This window comes from Bos javanicus, chromosome 14, assembly GCF_032452875.1.
Source record: "Bos javanicus breed banteng chromosome 14, ARS-OSU_banteng_1.0, whole genome shotgun sequence".
Classification (NCBI taxonomy): Eukaryota; Metazoa; Chordata; class Mammalia; order Artiodactyla; family Bovidae; genus Bos; species Bos javanicus.
Genome location: NC_083881.1, coordinates 9,556,050 through 9,570,518, shown reverse-complemented (window position 1 = coordinate 9,570,518; position 14,469 = coordinate 9,556,050). Strand labels below are relative to the sequence as shown.

Sequence of the window (14,469 nt, the reverse complement as noted above, 5' to 3'; positions counted from 1 at the left end):
AACTAAGATCCCACATGCTGTAGGGAGTAGCCCCCCAAAATAAACAAAAAAAATGAAAGCTCAGAATGTATATTATACATATACACATAATGCATATATAATTATCTAATTTTATTTAAAATAATATATGCCATTGAAGGCACTATAGAAATATGGAGGAAATTTGCACAAAGTATGCTTATTTAAGTATGAAGAGGAAACAGCAAAAATGAGAAAAAATGATAAGAAGAAAAGGAGAATTTAGTGTGCTGAGTAATTTACATACTGACAGTAAGTTTCTTTGAATGGAACATACAAATGTATGTAAATTGGACAGCCTATTTAAGAAAAAGATATGCAAATGCATGTCCACAGAAATCTGCTACCCTTCCTGTTGAAGTAGAATAACAAGATGCCTAATTTTTGTTCAAATTATTTTTTTTTCTTTCCAGAATATCCCCTCAGGAAACTGTAGGGCCAAATTTTACCTGTCTAGATTTTAATCATTCATGCATCCTTGTGTTCATCTTACATGCACTTAGGGCATTATACAAAATAATGAAGTAGCAAAGGTGGGTAAGACACAGAAGTTACTGATTTATTGCATTTATTGTAAATTGTGTGCCTCTCCCTCCATAATTGAAGCTCTTTTGAGGGCAGGGCTCTTTATCTGTTTTGCACAATGAAATATCTAAATCTGCTTCGAGAAACATATGAGGAGCTCTGAAAATATTTGTCAAGTGAGCATGCCTGGCTTAAAGCAAGTGCTCAGTCATACTTAGCTTTCTCTTTCCTACCTCAACTTCAAATGAAAAGCTACATCAGTTATAAGACAAACAAGTACTAATGGTATCATATACAGCATGATGGCTACAGTTAGCACTGCTGTATGTTAACAAAGCTGTTAAAAGAGTAGATCCCAAGAGTTCTCATCACAAGGAGAATATTTTAAAAGACTGTTGCTGTTGTTTAGTTGCTGAGCCGTGTCCGTCTCTTTGTGAGCCCAAGGACTGTTGCCTGACAGGCTCCTCTGTCTGTGGAATTTCTCAGGCAAGTGTATTATTGGAGTGGGTTGCCATTTCTCCTCCGGGAAATCTTTCCAACTCAGGGATCAAACCCGCATCTCCTACATTGGCAGGTGGATTCTTGACTGCTGAGCCACCAAGGAAGCCCTGTTTTTTTTTTGATTCAAATATTTATTGAGCAGCTAGGGAAATACATGGTCAGAGGTGAGGCAATTGCACAAATAGAAAGCAAAGTGTAAGGTTCACTGAATCACAGCAGTCAAAGTGTTCTAGGAGATCAGTTGATTGCTTCCAGCCTGGAAGGAGGCGTGGGTGGGTGGCCAATCAGCAAAGGGGACTGAGATTCAACTAGAAGACTTCAGTCTGGATTGTTGATGATGCGCAGTTTGGACTATGCGTGTCTCTCCTTTTCCTCTCCCCATCTTTGGTCTTAATTTACCAGCAGTGCCCAGGATTGTTCAGTGTGTTTTTCTATACTTGCTTGCAGTTTTGCTTTAATGTCTTAAGGACAGAGCTAGGTCCTTTCGGTGTTGTAGGTGTTTTTTCCTGTTTTTTGAAGGATTCTTGACCTTTTGATCTTGGTGTTGACAGTTTTGAGTCTTTTCCATTCTGATTCGATTTTTGTGCATTTTTGGCTGGAGTATCTCTTACAGATTTCTTTACTGGAGCTTTTTCTTCCTCATCAAAATTGTCATCATCTTCATTATCATCATCATCATCTTCATCAGCAGCAGCAAGCTTTACTTTTTTTCTGGGGAACCTTGCTACCACTTCCACGGGCAGAACGCTTTCCAAATATACTTAAGAGTTTCACATCCTCCTCCTCTTTGTCTTCTGACCCTGCATCTTCCTCCACAGCTACTAAGTGCTGTCCACTGTTATGCACAGGCCCTGAACCACACTTCAACCGTAAAACCACAGGTGGTGTAATTTCAAAGCCCCCAAGAGAAACTGTTGGCTGTACAGACATTTTCAAAGTTGCCAGTGTTACTTTAGTTGGACTGCCTTCATAATCCATCGCCTCTGCTTCAACAATGTGTAATCCATCCTTTGCTCCAGCCCTTAAACTGACCGTTCTTAAAGATAACTGGTGCTCATTTTCATCATTATCCACCTTGAAGGGATAATCTCTGTCAGTCTTTAGTTCACAACCAGAAAGATAGTTCTGGGGCCTCGAAGGGCTCATATCCATGTCCATTGACTCCTCCATGGGTTGGCAGCACACATATGTGGGAGAGAAGCCGGATGGAATTAAACGACTACTCAAAGGAGCAACTGCACAGGACAGAATCACACCAGGGAAAGCAGAAGCCTTTTTAAAGGACTAGAATTACTTTATTTGACAGAACCGTACGAACAGATGAGAATTTAGTTAATACTTTTCACATGTTATCATTGTAACTTTAAGCAGGTAAATCTTAACAGATATTAATATTGTTTACATCATAATTGATTTGCCAAATTCTAATTACAAGGAATAGTCATGCTTTATTTTTTTTTCTTTCATTGTATCTCTATGAGACAATGGATGTTAACTAAACTTATCTCGGTAATCATTTTACAATCTATGTGAATCAAACATTGTACTGTGCACCTGAAACTTCCCCAGTAATGTTATGTCAATTATTTCTCAATAGAACTGGGAAAAAAATGAAGAGCTACAGAATGTCTGTTAGAGTTGAAAAAGGCAATGACCACCAACCAGCTTTCCTCTCTATCCTCGCCGTGCCAGGACTCTGCTCAGCTTGGGAGGTAATTAACACTCCTAAGGTGACACTTTTTCCACCTGGAGAGATAGTTGTTGTCCTTGGCATGGGTTCATCTCTCTTTGGGACAAACGCCATGTCTCCTTCTCCTCCTTTCACCAGATGTCACGTTCCACTGCATCCCATGAACAGAGGTATTATGTGTCTCACCAGGAAAAGTGCTGGCCCTTCTTTTTTCTTTCACTTTCTCAGCATCAGACACGGTGTCATCCAGCCTGTTTCATGGCTTTACTTTGTTGAAGGGATTTTTCTTTGCTGATGTGTGAGCCGAGTTTCTTCCCTCTTGGTCACATCCATTGTGGCTTCTCAGCCTCCTCTGGGCTGCTGCTTCTATGATTGACTCCTCCTGATACAAGCCCTTGGCAAGGACCAATAGACGATGGATTATTAGTAACTGCACATTGTCCAAGCAGTGCACATCATCTCAGTTTATAAAGCACCTCCCTATTTGTGGGCTTCTTTATTCTCACAAAGCAATTTGTCCTGCGTGTGATGGTTGAGAATAAATGGTATTTAGAATGAGAGGAGCTCTGTTCATATCAGAGCTTGTCCATTCATCAGCTGTGTGATCTTAAACATCCCTTGTGGCCTCTCTGAGCCTTATTTGAATCTGTGCTAATGACTGAGGGATCATACAATGTGTCATCGCCAAACCTGGATAGTTTTGAGCTTCCAAGTGAGTACTTTTAATAATCATATGAGAATACAAGCATATATAGCTCTGTTCTGGGCCTGTCAGATGTACCATCACTCCTGTTATACCAACAGTTCTATCGCTTACGATACAGATGCTAAGACTAGTACAATAACAGCTACCATTGATGTTATAATATTAGTGATAAATACCTATTTCACCAGGTTATTGTGAAGATTAAGAATGCACATTAAAAATACTTACATCCGGTTAGATGTTTTGTAAATATTCTTTGTTTACTTAAAACTTGGGACAAGAGCTCAGGTAGATCATTCCTGAACATGTGGCAACTAAGAAATAGAAACGGTAGTGGGCGTTTTTGGAGATACCTAGTTGGTCAAGGTAGAGCAGAATTTCTAACTTTCAGTTATAAGTGGATGCCTCTGCTTTCTTTTCTGCAACATTCAGAAGCGTGTTTTATTATCTACCTAGAGGTTGGCCATGGCGGTTTGCTCAGTGATGATTTCCTTGAAGGCAAGGTCCATATCTTGCTCATCCGTGTCCTCTCAGTACCTTTTAGAGCACCTGGCTTTATGCACATGCTCAAAGGATGTCATGATGGATGAACATACAGCTGAAGAGCAAAGTTCCAAAGGACAGTATCATTTTTTTAAAGATTTTTTTTTATGTGGGCCATTTTTAAAGTCTTCATTGAATTTAGTACAATATTGTTATATGTTTTGCTTTTTTTTTTATGTCAGTGAGGCATGTGGGATCTTAACTCCCTGACCAGGGATCGAACCTGTATCCCCTGCACTGCTAGGCAGAGTCTCAGTCACTGGACCACCAGGGAAGTCCCCAAAGGAGGGTATCATGACAAGTACTCTCTTCTCCCTGGAAGTCAGGCAGAAGGAGGGACTTGGGATGCGAGCTAGAATTAGGATGAGAGACTATGTGAATGAAAGTGAATAAGCCCAGAATGGTGACCTTAATTTCTATCTAGTCTGTTTATAATTGCATTGCCAGTTTTTAGAACAGTGCTTGCTCTCAGCAGGTTCCTAACAAATTGTTGTTGAATCGATATCCACAGCTGTAGTCTATTTGACATGAAAAGGAACATGGCATTTTTCCAGAAAAAAGTCAAGTGGTTATAAACTTTTGACCAAGAGAACCAGATACCTGAAAAGGGCACGGGCAGAGCTCAGTGGATACCAGCTGTGGATGTGCTGCAGAGCTGAAGTCCGATGGATGGTCTCCAAACTGTGGTGCTGGAGAAGACTCTCAAGAGTCCCTTGGACTGCAAGGAGATCCAACCAGTCCATCCTAAAGGAGATCAACCCTGAATATTCACTGGAAGGACTGATGCTGAAGCTGAAGCTCCAATACTTTGGTCACCTGATGCGAAGAGCTGACTCATTGGAGAAGATCCTGATGCTGGGAAAGATTGAAGGCATGAGGAGAAGGGGGCAACAGAGGATGAGATGGTTGGATGCCATCATTGATTTGATGGACTTGAGTTTAGCAAACTCTGGGAGATGGTGAAGAACAGCCTGGTGTGGTGAAGTTCATGGGGTCACAGTCGGATGTGACTTGGCAACTGAACAAGAACAACCCCAGCGCTGCTGTCCCTCCCCAGCAGGAGATGCTGGCTGCTCACCTCTTGACTGGGTTGACCTGAGCCTTATCACAGATATAACACAGCTCTCCTCAGACCACACATCTCACAGCTGGGTATGCCAGGATGTTAATCCAAGTACATTCCACTAAACTTCCTTGTGTTCAGCTATTCACCTCTTCTAATTTAGGTTTCCATAAAATTTCAATGAAAGGAACATCTGGAAAATTTTGTATAACACATGCATAAAACTATTCCCTGACCAAAGTGACTTACTTATGAAAAGTAAGACCAGACTACCATTATCCAAATTAGTATCCCATACAACACTGATGCAACAAGATATCCCAAGACAAAGGGTCCCATGGATAATAAGATGAGAATATGTGATATCTTATATTTTTTCCCAATTAAAGTTTCCCAGTATACCTTAGAGACTATAAGTTCTTACACAAAGAAACCAGCTGAACTTCATGAAACATAGCATTCTCTGCATTTATTTTATTCCCAAGCCTCCCTTTCCCACATAATAATGTCCTGCAGTTCCTGTGTTTAGTATAACATACATTGGGAGGTGTTGGGCTGAGATAGTTTCCAAAATTCTTACCAATTCTAAAATTCTGTTCATCTATTTAAAGAGAGCAGCCAGTAGCTTTTTTAGAAAACCCTGCCTGAGTAAATGCTGCTAGTTCCTAATCCATATTTGGGGGATTTTTATTATTGTTTTTAACAGCTGAGGTGGGGTGCTGGCATGGATTATTTCCCTGGTGGCTCAGATGGCAAAGAATCTGCCTGCAATGCAGGAGACCCACGTTCGATCCTGGGTTGGGAAGATCCCCTGGAGAAGGGAATAGCCACTTATTCTAGTATTCTTGTCTGGAGAATTCCATGGACAGAGAAGCCTGGTGGGCTGCAGCCCGTGGGGTCACAAAGAGTCAGACGCGAGCGACTGAGTGACTAACACTTTCACTTTGATGGTTTATTTAGAAAATGTAAACCATTCTCATCAGAAGCAGTGGTCTCTAAGAAGCTGCCTGAGTGATGGATCATTCATGAACCATGTGTCTGTTCATCTTTAGAGAACTGTTTATAAAGAGGAATTCGATCTCGGATGAAGCCCCGAGATGCATGAGGTTCCCAGCTCCAGATGACTCAGCAGAGGATGAGCTTGGAGACTATTTATTACATTTCAGTGGCTGGTTTGGGGCTGGCTGGGGGTGGGGGGAAGGATGCAAGCCTCTGAGATCATCAGACAGTAAGAATTGGCACCTTTTAGGAAAGAGACTTTAAATAACTCAGAGCAGGCAGTCCATGTTCAGGGGAATGTGTCTTCTCCATTTTTCACTTTGTTAGGTCATTCTGATCAGCCTTATTATTATTTTTAAAAAGTTCTCCCTCCAGCTTTCCCAGCCCATCATCATGGAGGTGTTAGTGGGGACACAGGCCAAGCTGTAATAAGGGAAAGGACAGCTCCAGACCTTCCACCAGGCAGTACTGTCCCTCCACTTGCAGTTAACAGCATCCAGAGACACAGACCCCAGACAGGCTTGCACAACAGTTTCTTTGCCAGAAGTGGACCCCTGGGTAGAGATGATTCTTTGAGATTGGATTCAAAACTGTTTTGTGGAAAGAAGATGATAGAGAGCCTTGACCACAGAGAAAGCACAGGACACAGAAGGCCTGATTCCAACATGGGCCCTGTGCCCTACCAACTCGGGCTTTGAACAGAAGTCAAAGTCTTTGAAGATTCAGATATCATCTTGCTTTAATGCAACTTGTATTCTCATGGAGTGGTTGATGGGTAGCAGAAAATGCACAAGCAAATAATGAGATAAATATGAGAATTTCAAATGGGTATAAATAGCTGTGAAGGAACAAAATGTAAAGAAGTAAGAGAGTGAGATGAGATTGGGATGGCTAGTGGGGGGTCAGAGAAGGCCTCTCTGAAGAGACGGCATTTGAACTAAGAGCTGAATGACAAGGAGGCGCTCCCATGGAAAGCTCCAGAGGCATCCTCCTGGATTGTTAATGAATGGCTCTATTTTTAACGCACTTCGTTTATTGAGTTAAAAATAACATGGGCAAAATTACCTTTGGAGGATCCCCTGGAGAAGGGAATGGCTACCCACTCCAGTATTCTTGCCTGGAAAATTTCATGGACAGAGGACCCTAGTGGGCTACAGTCCATGGGATTGCAAAGAGTCAGACATGACTAAGAGACTAACATTCACTCACTCTTTTACTGAGTTCAGAATAACATGAGCAAAATTACCTTTAACTTTGTTTTCTCTCTGATTTATCTGCAATTGATTGAGTCCTAGGCTCCCCTTAGTGACAGGTTGCGTTCTCCCACCATCTTCTTTGTTATCCATCTATGATAACCATGCACTTTTATTCTTCTGCCTTTCCCCATCTCCCTCTCACTTTATTTACTTGTAGAGAAAGATGGAGAAAAAAGGAATAGATTTTTCTAACCAGTAGAACATTGGTTGTTGTCTGTTTCTTCCAAGAACATTTTAGCAACAGGGACAATCAACAGCAAGAAGGCGTTCATGTAAGGATATTGGATTGGTCCCATATATGTGTAGTTATCTGATCTGAATATTTCTATTAAAATAATAAAACTGCATTTTCTTGGAAGGTTCCATCACATGTGTTCTCTCTACATATCTTCTTACAGCTCGGATTAAGGAGCAACAATACCTTAGTTTTGCCTAAATGTAATGGGCTTCAGTAACACCTGAGAGGGATTGGTTTGGCAATTGTATATATATATGTCATAACTCAGAAGAAAGATTTTGGTCAGATGCAGCTTTGTCAGTATTTAGTGTGTTTACAGTTGCAATCACCCAGTATATTTATGGTTGCAATCATCAAGCATATTTATAGTTCACATATGTGGGAAACATATATAGGACTGAGCTTTAAGAGATTAGCAGAGTCATGAAGGAGGCTGAGATGGATTAGCCAGAAATCTTAGAGAACTCACTGGGAGGGTGAGGTGCCATAGAAACCAGGGAAAAAGTTACTTCAAGAAGGAAGCATAGGTCCACGCAGATTAAGATAAGGAGTGAAAATGCCCATTGGATTTATTTTTTAAGAGGTCACTGGTGACCTTGTTTGGGCAGTATAAGCGGAGGGTGGGCTAGATACTAGATTTCTGTGGATTGAGGAATTTCAGTGAAGTAAGAAAATGATGACAGTAAATAAGTAAGTTGGTTACATAGGTTGGTAGTTTGAGGATGATATGGAGTAAAATGAAATTATTTGTGAATAAAAAGAAAATGCTCATAGCATCCTACACTGGCCTCTGTCATCAAACTTATCACACAGTGACTGTGTCTCTGTCCAGAGCATTTGACTTTGAATTTTGACCATGACATTTTTGTCCATCTTAGAATCCCCAGTTCCCAAGAACAGACAAGATTTTGTCGTTAAAGATTGCTTAATAATAGAGTGAATTAAAAGGACGTATTTAGGGGGAAGGCGCCAAGATGGCGGAGGAGTAGGATGGGGAAAACACTTTCTCCCCCACAAATTCATCAAAAGAGCATTTAAACGTCGAGTAAATTCCACAAAACAACTTCTGAATGCCGGCAGAGGACATCAGGCACCCAGAAAAGCAACCCAACTCCTCGAAAGGAGGTAGGAAAAAATATTAAAGACAATAAAAGAGACAAAAGAGGGAGGGACGGAGTTCCGTCCCGGGAAGGGAGTCTTAAAAAGAGAGAAGTTTCCAAATACCAGGAAACTTTCTCACTGCCGAATCCGTGCCGAGCTTTGGAAGCACAGAGGACAACATAACAGGGAGAAAAAATAAATAAACAATTAAAACTCGCAGATTGCGAACCCTACGGTAACTCCTCCAGCGGAGAAGCAGCGCAGAAGCCTGCATCCGCCATTAGCAAGCGGGGGTTGGGCAGGGAGGCGCAGCACGGGCTGCATCGCTGAGAGTAAGAATCTGGCCTGAATACCTTGAGCACTATCTGAGTGAAATAATTTGGGCTAGCAAACCAGACTGTGGGATATCTACCATGCGAAAAGCCAGCCCTAACCTAAGACACCGCCAGCCCACGCACGGAACAAAGGACTAAACAGAGGTAGCCGGCTGCAAACCTTCCCCCTCCGGAGACAGGCAGCCAGAGCCGGATTGCCCCAGAGAGACATTATCTATAAAACTGGCTTCTTTGCTAACTAAAACTTATTGGGGGTCTGGACGGTCAACATCTGCCTGAGAAGGTGCGCCGGTTTTACACCCAGATAACCAAGTGGCGGGGAGGCGATAAGTCTCAGCATTGGCGCTCGCCAAACACCTCATCACCTGAGCTGCTCGGACCTGGGAAGAGCACAAAACGCAGCCCCAACTGAGTCTGCGCCTCTGAGGACTACCTGAGTGCCTGAACCTGAGCGGCTTGGACCTGGGAGGTGCATGCAACCCAGGGCCAGCCTCGGATTGTTCCCGGCGGAACAACCTAGAGCCTGAGCAGTGTGGGCAGGGAGGCTACACGCGCCGTGAGCGGGGGCAGACCTAGTGTGGCTGAGGCACTGCGAGCGCACGCCAGTGTCATTTGTTTGCAGCATCCCTCCCTCCCTCCCCATAGCACGACTGAACAAAGAGAAGAAATACAGCTCCACCCACCAGAACACCGACACAAGCTTCCCTAACCAGGAAACCTTGACAAGCCACCTGTACAAACCCACACACAGCGAGGAAACGCCACAATAAAGAGAACTCCACAAACTGCCAGAATACAGAAAGGACTCCCAAACTCAGCAATTTAAACAAGATGAAGAGACAGAGGAATACCCAGCAGATAAAGGAACAGGATAAATGCCCACCAAACCAAACAAAAGAGGAAGAGATAGGGAATCTACCTGATAAAGAATTCCAAATAATGATAGTGAAATTGATCCAAAATCTTGAAATTAAAATGGAATCACAGATAAATAGCCTGGAGACAAGGATTGAGAAGATGCAAGAAAAGTTTAACAAGGACCTAGAAGAAATAAAAAAGAGTCAATATATAATGAATAATGCAATAAATGAAATTAAAAACACTCTGGAGCCAACAAATAGTAGAATAACAGAGGCAGAAGATAGGATTAGTGAATTAGAAGATAGAATGGTAGAAATAAATGAATCAGAGAGGATAAAAGAAAAACGAATTAAAAGAAATGAGGACAATCTCAGAGACCTCCAGGACAATATTAAACGCTACAACATTCGAATCATAGGGGTTCCAGAAGAAGAAGACAAAAAGAAAGACCATGAGAAAATACTTGAGGAGATAATAGTTGAAAACTTCCCTAAAATGGGGAAGGAAATAATCACCCAAGTCCAAGAAACCCAGAGAGTCCCAAACAGGATAAACCCAAGGAGAAACACCCCAAGACACATATTAATCAAATTAACAAAGATCAAACACAAAGAACAAATATTAAAAGCAGCAAGGGAAAAACAACAAATAACACACAAGGGAATTCCCATAAGGATAACAGCTGATCTTTCAATAGAAACTCTTCAAGCCAGGAGGGAATGGCAAGACATACTTAAAATGATGAAAGAAAATAACCTACAACCCAGATTATTGTACCCAGCAAGGATCTCATTCAAGTATGAAGGAGAAATCAAAAGCTTTTCAGACAAGCAAAAGCTGAGAGAATTCTGCACCACCAAACCAGCTCTCCAACAAATACTAAAGGATATTCTCTAGACAGTAAACACAAAAATGGTGTATAAACTCGAATCCAAAACAATAAAGTAAATGGCAACGGGATCATACTTATTAGTAATTACCTTAAACGTAAATGGGTTGAATGCCCCAACCAAAAGACAAAGACTGGCTGAATGGATACAAAAACAAGACCCCTACATATGTTGTCTACAAGAGACCCACCTCAAAACAGGGGACACATACAGACTGAAAGTGAAGGGCTGGAAAAAGATTTTCCATGCAAATTGGGACCAAAAGAAAGCAGGAGTCACAATACTCGTATCAGATAAATTAGACTTTAAAACAAAGGCTGTGAAAAGAGACAAAGAAGGTCACTACATAATGATCAAAGGATCAATCCAAGTAGAAGATATAACAATTATAAATATATATCCACCCAACATGGGAGCACCGCAGTATGTAAGACAAATCCTAACAAGTATGAAAGGAGAAATTAACAATAACACAATAATAGTGGGAGACTTTAATACCCCACTCACACTTATGGATAGATCAACTAAACAGAAAATTAACAAGGAAAAAAAAAAAACATGTATCTATAAAGCTCACTAAAGCAAAGCACAGTAAAATGAGGTATGGCAATAAAAAAAAAAAATCACCACTGAAATCCCATATTGAGCAGGTGATATGCAGGGCAATTTCACATACTTTGTCTTATTTAATCCTAATGGTAGCCCTGTGATAGACATAAAAAAAAATATGAAAATAAGAGAGGAGAAACTCTATGGGTACCATTTCCCGAACTTGTACTTTCAGCTTGAGGACCCAGTGTGGGAGGAATAGGGCATGGAATTGTTGCAAAGAACCCTTAAATCCTTAGACATGTTGTGCATTTTCTGAGAATGGAAATAAGCATGGTTTTCCACTTCTAGACATACTATTGGATTTATTGTTGATGTAACCAATAAAGTGTGAGCTCATCTAAAAAAAAAATCCCTTATTAGATATATGATTTATAATATTTGTGCCTAAAATATGTAGATACCATCCATGGTCAATCCTAAAATAGTCTGCTTTTCTTAGCTTCATAATGTCAACAATTTAGGATAAGCAATACATTAGGTTCTAATATAAAGCTAGTCACAAAATGTTTCTGTGGTTACGGTCAAACAATAACCATAGTTGTGGTTTGAGCAAACTGAAGTAATCTTTTTTGGACAATAATGATTTGCTGAATGGATGAATGAAATGAATGAAGCAAGACAATCAAAGATCATTCAACTTAAATTATTTAACGGTATGTAAGGAATTAGGTTTCCAAGACATAGTGACTTATATTACTCATACTACATTCATGCTGAGCAAATATCACCTGGATTCATGTTGCTATTCTAAAACTAATTCTCTTTATTAGAAAACATAAGTAAAACTAAGACTGTTCTATTCAAAAATTGAGATTCACCTTGGAAACTATCTAATATCATGGTTAATTATATTGGTAGATAAACACACACATCTATACTCTTCCTAAGTGAGGTCGCTCAGTCGTGTCCGACTCTTTGCAACCCCATGGACACCAGGCTCCTCCATCCGTGGGATTTTCTAGGCGGGAGTGCTGGAGTGGGTTGCCATTTCCTTCTCCAGGGGACTTCCCAACCCAGGGATCGAACCCAGGTTTCCCACATTGTAGACTGACGCTTTACCGCCTGAGCCACCAGGGAAGTCTGCTCTTCCTAATTAGAGACTAAATGAAAAGTAACATTCAGACTCACCATAAACTGTTTTGCTTTCACTAAAAAACAGAAGATACTGCGCTACCAAAAACTGAAGAGGGAAAACTGCAGCTGTGCATAAAATCAAAATATGAATTTTTTAAAAACTTGATCTCTTTGAAGGTCCAGACTCAGTTTTTTTTATATATTTATACACACGTGATTGTGTGTGTGTTTATATATACATTCTTACATACAAAAAATAGTTCCTCAAAATTTAAATTGAAAATCTGAGCAAACCTTACACATAGTTTGAATGACAGGATATAAATCTTCATTATTGGCAAGAGTCTTTAAGAAGTTTACATTTACATACTAACTTTTCAAAATATACACTTAGGTGTAAATGTGAAAAATAATTTTTGATGCCAATATATTATAATCACAGTAAAATTTCTATTTTAACTATAGATCTTAAAATAATGGAAAAGTAAAAATCCATAAAAATACTTAGATAGTTTAGGCTTCCATATTATAATTGTGAATCTAGTGGAAAGAATATTTAAGGCCAATATCCTAGTTTCAGAATTGTTTATCAAGTTTGGTGGTGGTAAATAATCACTGTTTCTCTTTGTATCTATGAAAGCTTAAATGCTTTTCTTTCCACCACAATTTGGTTTTCATAGTCTATGGAAAAAAAATAAATAAATAAAAGGACGTATTTAGGAATATCCTTATGCAAAGATATTCCATTTTGTTGTTGGCACTGGTTTTAAAAGGAATAGCTACCAAAAATCAAACGAGCTTGCCCAAAGACTTTCTGCTGGAATCTGATGTCTTTAAAAATATATATTTATTTATTTGGCTGTGCCAGGTCTGGCTGCAGCATGTGAGATCTAGTTCTCTGACCAGGAATCAAACCAGGGTTCCCTGAATTGGGAGCTTGCAGCCTTAGCCGCTGGACCACCAGGGAAGTCCCTGGAATCTGATGTCTTTATAGCAGGAGCCACATGTTTTTACTTCTCTTAGTTCAGCACCAAGCACAATGTCCCACACGTAATGTGTGTGTGCTCAGTCACGTCCAACTCTTTGGGACCCCATGAACAGTATCCTTCAGGTTCCTCTGTCCACGGGACTATCCAGGCAAGAATTCTGGGGTGCAGAGCCATTTCCTTCTCAGGGGATCTTCCTGACTCAGGATCGAAACTGCATCTTTTGCATCTCCTTCACTGGCGCGCGGATTCTTTACCACCAGGCCACCTGGGATACCCCTTGCCTGGGATACCACACACACACATAATCCTCTCTAGAGGCTTCTCACTTTAAATGGCAGTGAAGTGACTGAACGCATGAGGATGGAGAACATATACTTAGTCTGATTTAGACTTGGGGAAGAGAAGTTTCCCAGGTTTGCAATCACCTTCTTCAAATATCAGGGACCTGTCAGATACCGTAAAGATTAGTTGTCTTTTCTATTACCCCAAGAAAAAGGAATCGAAAAAAGGGAGGAAGTCAGCAAAATATGTCAGCAACTGAACTTAATGATGATTGCTTATGTCTGGTTATTCTGTTGATGGACCACTAACATTGTGATGCATAATTCATAAATGAGTGTATGTTTATTCCATGAAACTTATTTTTCTTGACTTCATTTCAGCAAAAATAATTTCTTATACTTTAAAAATAGAAAATGTTCATGTTGTTTGTGTTCTATTGACTAAAATACTCAGCAAGATTAAAATATAAAATAGAGTTCTATTCAAAGTATAAAAAATTAGAATATATTTCCATAAAATGTAAGCTAAATGCAAGCGAAAGTGTCAATTTCATTTCTGTAAAATATAAACATTTGAAAAATTAACATCATTTTGCATATGTCTCCAAAATGTTGTCTTATAAACTTTCAGTATTACTTATTAAAATTAAAATATATAATATTATTAAAATTGCTTAATATTAACATTTTAGTCAAAATCATTCAAATTCAGTTATTTAATTTTTAAATGTAGTTAAATCTTTTAAAATATATGTATGAAAATAGTCTTCACATTTCTTGCACCCAT

At 40.0% G+C, this 14,469-nt stretch overlaps 1 pseudogene; it reads right to left on the bottom strand.

Moving 5' to 3' along the window:
* Window positions 1–864: 864 nt before the first annotated feature.
* On the bottom strand, window positions 865–2,214 carry LOC133260202 (nucleophosmin-like; annotated as a pseudogene).
* Window positions 2,215–14,469: the final 12,255 nt, after the last annotated feature.